Here is a 7,215-nt window from a genome sequence, read left to right as displayed (position 1 = left end):
GATGGCTCCACCATAGAATTCCACCAAACGTGTATGGAAGAAATAACTCCAATAAGAACTCTTCTGGAGGATGGAAAGAGAGGAAACCCTTTTCAACTCAAGGTCACAATAACCTTCATGCCAACACCCGGAGAGAGAAGACGTGAGAAGGCAGATGTACAGACCACTGTCCCTCAAACATAGAGGCGATTATTCTAAGCACAGATTCAGCAAACTGACTCCAGCAGTATGTTATACACCACACATCAGCTGGGTTATTCCAGGAAGGCAAGGCGGGCTGAATCTTAAAGAAAAATAAAATAATCTAATTCATAACATTAACAGAATAAAAAAATCAAAATCATAGGATCATCTCAATAGAGTCAGAAGAAAGGTGTGTGATAATTTTTTAAATTTAATTAATTAATTGAACAAGAATGAATAAATAATATGAATCAATTTGTTGATTTACAATATTAGATTCAGATGTTCAATATAGTGATTTAGTATTTTTATAGCATATATGCCACTAAAATTTATTACAAATTAATAGCTATATTTTCCTGTGCAATATATTCAATATATTCTTGTTGATTATTTACTTAATTTATTTAAAATATTTTTATTTATTTTATACATAATAGTTTGTATCTCTTAAGGCCATTCCCTATCTTGCCCCTCCCTCTCCCCACAGGTAACCACTAGTTTGTTTTCTGTATCTGCAGTCTGTTTCTGTTTTGCTATATACATTCATTTGTTTTATTTTTTAGATTCCACCTATAAGTGATATCATACAGTATTTGTCTTTCCCTGCCTGACTTATTTCACTAAGCATAATCTCTAGGTCTACCCATGTTGCTGCAAATGGAAGAATTTCATTCTTTTTTATGGCTGAGTAATATTCCATTCTCTCACTATATACATATATACCACATCTTCTTTATCCATTCATCTGTTGATGGACACTTGCATTGCTTTCATATCTTGGCTATTGTAAGTAATGCTGCTATGAACACTGGGTGCATGTAATTTTTTCAAATTAGTATTTCTTTTTCCAGATGTATACCAGGAGTGGAACTGCTGGATCATACGGTAGTTCTATTTTCAATTTTTTGAGGAACCTCCATTACTGCTTTCCAATTGATGCTGCTGCATCAATTTACATTCCCAAGTGTACAAGGGTTCCCTTTTCTTCACATGCCTGCCAACATTTGTTATTTGTAAACTTTCTGATGCTAGCCATTCTGACAGGTGTGAGGTGATATCTCATTGTAGCTTTAATTTTCATTTCTCTGATGATTAGCGATGTCAAGCATCGTTTCATGTGTCTGTTATTCCATCTCTATGACTTTTTTTGAAAAATGTCTATTTAGATCCTCTGCCCATTTTTTTGATTGAGTATTTTTTTGATATTGAATTGTATGAGTTGTTTGATATTGAATTGCATGAGTTGTATGAGTTTGGATATTAACCCATCGTCAGTCACATCATTTGCAAATATTTTCTTCCATTTAGTAGGCTGTCTTTTAGTTTTGCCAATGGTTTCCTTTGCTGTGCAGAAGCTTTTATGTTTAATTAGGTTCCATTTGTTTAGTTTTGCTTTTGTTTCTTCTGCCTTAGGAGACAGATACCAAAAAGTGTTGCTATGATTTATGTCAAAGAGTGTTCTGCCTGTGTTGTCTCCTAGGAATTTTATGGTTTTAGGTGTTACATTTAGGTCTTTAACCCATAGCAAAACCTCACTGCAAACTCAGGAGAGTGTGGAAGGCTGAATAATGGCCCCTAAAGATAACCCAGACCCTAATCCTGCATTTGGAGGGGACCAACAGATCCATAGAGGGTTTGGTTCCTTCCCCCACTTCAGGACTCTGAGGAAGGGCCGTGCTGCATGTGAGACACCGCGCCTCTGGCTGCCAGAGGTGGGAGGAGTAAATGCCCCGTGGGAGAAAGCTGATCAGCAGGGGCAGGTGAGTGGTGAGGAGCCCCGCCCTTTCACTTCATTCCCAGGTAAATGGGTCCAAGATGCAGAGGTTCCCTGCATTCGTTCCCATGACATCTCTCAGGACTAAGCAGCTAGGTGTGTTTTTTTTTTGTGAAGATGTGGCCAGCTCTGAAAAGCACAACCTTTTATCCGTTTTTCCCCTTCCCTGCCTTAGTCCCCCTTTCCCTTCACTCCTGCTTCCTCAAGACTGCACCTGGGATCAAACATGAACACATCCTCCTTGCTCTGTGGCAGGGAATCTTGGCCACAGCAGCGTGCTGTGACAGCGGGTGGGTCAGAGGAAGCAGTGATGAGTGGAATTCCGCAAAACAACGTGCCTTCCTTGAGGGAGATGGCCCCGCCGAGTCACCATGCAGCGCTCCGGGGCTGACCTGGGTTTGGCAGGTGGCTCAGTGTTTCCCAACTCTTTAGGGCATGAGGACACTTTTTAACATAAACAAGTGTGTAGGTGCTAATACAACAGCTGTATTGTTTAGTGCCGGTGCTGGAGGTCTCTGTTTGCCTCTCCAGATGGCTCTCCACCCTCTCCATCTGCTTGGAGCCCTGACTCCCCAGGTCCCGGGCCCTGCGGCATCTGGTGGGAGAAGTGGGGAAGCCTGGGGGAGGACAAGGTCGCGGTGCCGATGTCTCCAACTTCTGCTGCCACGGGGCTGCCGGCTGGCTGCAGCCCTGCTGTCTCCTGCAGCTGTGTTTCTGCCTTGGGTTCTGGTGACTGCCCCTCCCTGCCCCTTCTCCTGTAGCGGTGGAAGGCCCTCCACTGACCCCAGCTCTGCAGAGCAGCACTGTGGTTCCTGATTTCTGTGGGTTAAGAGTCCTTGTGTTAAGCTCTTCAGTCACCTGCTTTGAGTGTCCATTTATTTCCTTCTGGGGCCTTGACTGATACAGTCTATCTCGAGCCAACTCATGGAGTCAGAAGTATGCTCTGTCTCTGGGAATGTGTTCAGTGCATCTGCATTTTATAAATCACAATCGTGTCACATGTCCCCCCCGGTTGTATGCCTCATCAATACTATGTATTTGCTGTTCAGCCAGGGCTTGGTTTGAGTACCGATTTGTAGACCCCCTTGTAATTACTTCCCAGGTTCCGGCAAGGACCCGGAGCGCTGAGCTTGGGGGCCCCTGACATCAACACTGGACATGAGGCCAGCAATCACCTTTGCCTGAAAAATTGCTTGTGACTTAAATGTTGTGGCCCCCACCCTGGCTGGAACAGTCACCCTAGTTCTTTAGAATGCCGACTCCTAGGCCCCACCCTGTACTTTCTGAGTTTCACGCCCGGGGCCGATGCTGATTGACCAAGCTTGAGATCAGGGATTTAAGAAACCGGGAGTCCCCCAGAGGGACCTGTGGGTCTGAGCCATAAAGGGCCGGCTTGTGACAGGAAAGCCCAGCAGTGGGAGTGAAGGTTCACTCAGGGTCCCTCGCCCACCCTGTCAGGGCGCCCGGTGTTTCCGGGGCTCCCTCCCTTCCTGGACACAGAGGAGGTATTTCCCAGCTGCTCTGGCCACTGGGCTGGGAGCAGAAGTGGCATGTGTCACTCGGGGCGGGGGGCAGCAGGTAAAGCTGGCGGGGTCTCCATGGGCCCCCCCAGTGCAGTGTCCCTGATGTCATGCTCAGGGTGGGGGGCGCTGCAGAGTGTGTGCGTGAGCCATCCACGGGGACCGCTGCATGGACAGTCTCCAGCCCCACAGTGGACTTTGAGTGAGCCCAGAATAGACCACACTGGGATAGTTTGGAATGGATTCTAATCACAGCAAATCCGAGCTTAACCCAACTGACCTACCGCTGCTGAGACAGTGCTCGACTGTTGTGACTTACCCTAAAACGACAGGGCAGCATGAAAAGATGCTCATAGCACAAGGCTGCATAAAACAAGCAGGCTGTAAAATGGCCTGTACTTGATAGGTAATCATTGAAAACTACACCTGGGCATGGGCTCACACTGGGTGGGAATGCATAAAAGTTAAACTACTTTGTGATGGTGATGGGGAGCAGGAGCCACTCAGAGGAAAACAGCTTGTCTTTGAGATGTCCTTAAAGTCCTTGAGACGGTTCTAATAGTTTCCTCTCCCCTTTTCTCCTCCTCCTCTTCCTCCTCATTTTATTTTTGAAAGAACTGGGTGGTGGGCATTTCCCAATGGTGATGGTGAGTGGAAATTGCTGGTCCTGTGCGGGGAGATGGAGTGGGGAGGAGGGGTCCCGCGAGGCCACGCCGGCCGGAGCTGAACGGCAGCTGCCCCAGAACAGGGCTGCTTGGGGGCTGCACAGTTCTTGGAGGACTTGAATGAGGTTCTGAGAGTGTAAATCTCAACTTTTAGCTTGGTTATTTTCAGGTTCATATTTTATGTAAGTAATATTTTTAAAAAAATCAGTTTCTAGTTGTGTTCCATTTGCTAACAATTAGCCTAAAGCAGTGGTTCTCAACCAAGGACAGTTTTGCCTCCCTGGGACATCTGGCCACGTCTGGAGATGTTTTTGGTTGTCTCGACTGGGTGGGGGGTGCTATCTGGGGGTGTGGAGGCCAGGGAGGTGCCCACACCCCACCGCACACAGGCAACCCCACAACTGAGAGCTGTGGGGCTCAGGTGCTAACGGCGCTGCTGGAGGAGGCTGGCCTGAGGGCCTTTAAAGGAGGACGGGTTTCTGTCTCTTCCTGCTGCAAGATGCGAGAGCTCCAGGGAAGGATGAAGGTTCAGGCGACCCCACGTGCAAGGCCAGCTCCCCACCCCCCGGGGCCCCCCATCTCTGCAAAGGGGGCGCTTGCTTCCCCAGGAGCTCTTCCTTCATGCCTCCTGAGAGGCTGCGGATCTTTCTTTGCTGCCGGGCAGGCCCAGGGTGCCCGGGAGCGCTGAGTTCCTGGGGAGCAGGCGGGAGAGCTCAGCTTGGCCTTGGTCTGATCCCACCTGCTTGGAGGGAACTTGCAGTGTTCTGCTGGTAGATTCTAAGGTCAACCAGTGGGCACTGCTGGAGAACGTTCTAGAGGCAGGCTCATTAGGGGGAGTGGAGCTGGTATGTATTCTGTAGGGGGTGTGGAGGTGGCCGCTCTGTCCCTCTTCGGAGAGGGGCCTGCAGCCCCAGATGCTGGGAGGCCATCAGGACCTGTCTCAGGCACAGAGCTGCATCAGCTGTGAAGCCCTTCTGCCGTCCTGGGCGGCTGCCTCCGACGCCCAGTTGTGGACTGGGGTACAGAGTCTGGCCCGGAGGCCCGGTGGGGCAACTCTGCAGCACCCCGCGTGCCCCGGGGCTCCTGTGGGGCTGGCCCAGGCTTTGTGGAGCCGGAAGCTCCTCCTGTGCCCAGTGCCACACCCGTCCCGGCCCAGGTGTTCACGCCTAACTGGTGGCCCTCACTGAGACGCCATCGCAGCCTCCTCCCAGGGAAGCCGGGAAGCTGTGATGGGGCACGGAGCATTCTGGAGGCCCCACAGCCCGTGTTCCAGGGCTTCCAGAAGGGACTGGAGTGCAGGAGGCTGCTCAGGAATGGAAACGTCAAGGCCTTTGACACAAAGTCACCGCCAGCTGCTGAGACGGCGCGTTCACTGGGCGAGGTTGTCCTCGGCAGTGATTCATGTCGGGCTGTGCGTTCTCTTGGCTGCACTACCCCCGACAAGACGAAGTGCTTTCCTGATGCACCGAATCCCCCAGGAAGGACTTCATTGTCTCGTTCCCCTGTGCGAAGTGACGAGTGAACTTGGTAGTTCTCTGTTCCACCTTCATCAATAAAAAATGTTTCTGGTTGGCTTATTCCTGTTGATTCTTAATGAAGTGGTGTTTTATGAGGTGCCATTCAGCTCTCAACTTCAGAAAGAGTCAGGGATCTGTGGCGTGGCAAAGTGGATACATTAAATGTCGGAATGTGTATTAATGGCTGTGTGCATACCTAACGCGGTGAGGTAAGTACATGGTTATCAGGGATTTAATGCACCTCATACAAAAAAGGATATATCACACATTAAAACATAATTATGGCTGGAAATAGAAATAGATCACATGCTAAACCAGATTCACCCCTGCCTCAAATGCATCACCTGCTGAGCCAGACAGAAGACACACTGTGTCTGACACCTCACCGCCTCGCCCAGGCCCGCGGCCCCTGACTTCACCTACAGCGCTAGTAAACTAACTGGGCGACTGCCCCTTGCCTGAAATACATTGTCACCTAGTGAAGAGTATCTTTGTGATGGAGAGCATGGACCGAAAATTAAATCCATCCTATGGTCTGGGAAGTGCAGTTAGAACAGGCTGGCTGCGGTGGGCGGGCCTGGCTCTCTGGGACCTCATGGGAGGCTGGTCGTGGGAGGAGGAGGCAGCTCCCATCTGTAAGTCACTCAACAACCTGCGAGCACAAGCCAGGGCAGCTCTCCTCCAGAGAAACGGAAGAGGCAGCCCCAGAGCCAGCCTCCCACCCTGTGGTTATGGGGGCTGCTGTGGGGCTGGCCCAGGCTTTGTGGAGTGGTCGTAGGGGTGACGGGGGTCTGCCACAGAGGCAGGCTGGCGATGCCTTTGGCTTGTTCTGGGCTTCGCCTGTCTGAACCATGCTTGCTGTTCAATTTCTTCCCCTCCACCTCCTCTGAAACTACAGGGTCTCTAAAAGCTCCCTCTGACTTAAAAAATTTTTTTCCTAAATGGAGGTACTGAGGATTGAACCTAGGACCTTGCGCATGCTAAGCACACACTCTAACACTGAGCTATACACCCCGTCACTTTCCCTCTGACTTTTATTCCCAAAACCCTCAGAGGCTACCCTGGTAGCCACGTCAGGAGGCTCATCTGCGGTTGGAAGTGGGGGCAGAACACTTGAAGCCACTCACGTATGGACTGCTGGCAAATCGGGGCTGACAGGGGACCCTTTGGTAATTCAGTCCCTCTTTGAAAGAGCTCCACTGCTCTGTGAGTAAGTGACAGAGTGGCCCCAGCCTGCCCGTGACAGTACCTGGCAGTTCTCAAAATCAAACTGCGCAGGGTTGCCACCTGGCATGGGGAAGAGAGACTTGCCAGATGTGCAGCGTGCTGGGTCCCACCCCAAAGCCTCTGATTCTGTAGACCTGGATGGGGCCCAGGGATCTGTATTTTCTATTAAGTACTTGCTATGGATTGGATTGTGTTTCCCCTGAATCCATACATTGAAGCCTCACCACCTGCTGCTTTTAGAGATACAGCCTTTGCAGAATTAAGAATAAATGAGTCAAAAGGGTGGGGACCCTGCCCTGACAGGAGTAGTGGCCTTGTAAGAACAG

At 50.0% G+C, this 7,215-nt stretch overlaps 1 long non-coding RNA gene across 1 annotated transcript; it reads left to right on the top strand.

Annotated features, from left to right (window-relative positions):
- Positions 1 to 1,617: 1,617 nt before the first annotated feature.
- LOC116664777 lies at positions 1,618 to 5,720 on the top strand. Its single transcript, XR_004321206.1, has 2 exons — positions 1,618 to 1,946; positions 2,492 to 5,720. It is a non-coding gene; the product is annotated as an uncharacterized LOC116664777 (long non-coding RNA).
- The last annotated feature ends 1,495 nt before the right edge of the window (positions 5,721 to 7,215 follow it).

This window comes from Camelus ferus, chromosome 7 (assembly GCF_009834535.1).
Source record: "Camelus ferus isolate YT-003-E chromosome 7, BCGSAC_Cfer_1.0, whole genome shotgun sequence".
Taxonomy (NCBI): Eukaryota; Metazoa; Chordata; class Mammalia; order Artiodactyla; family Camelidae; genus Camelus; species Camelus ferus.
The sequence above is the reverse complement of the archived record's forward strand: the minus strand, read 5'-3'. Positions and strand labels throughout refer to the sequence as shown.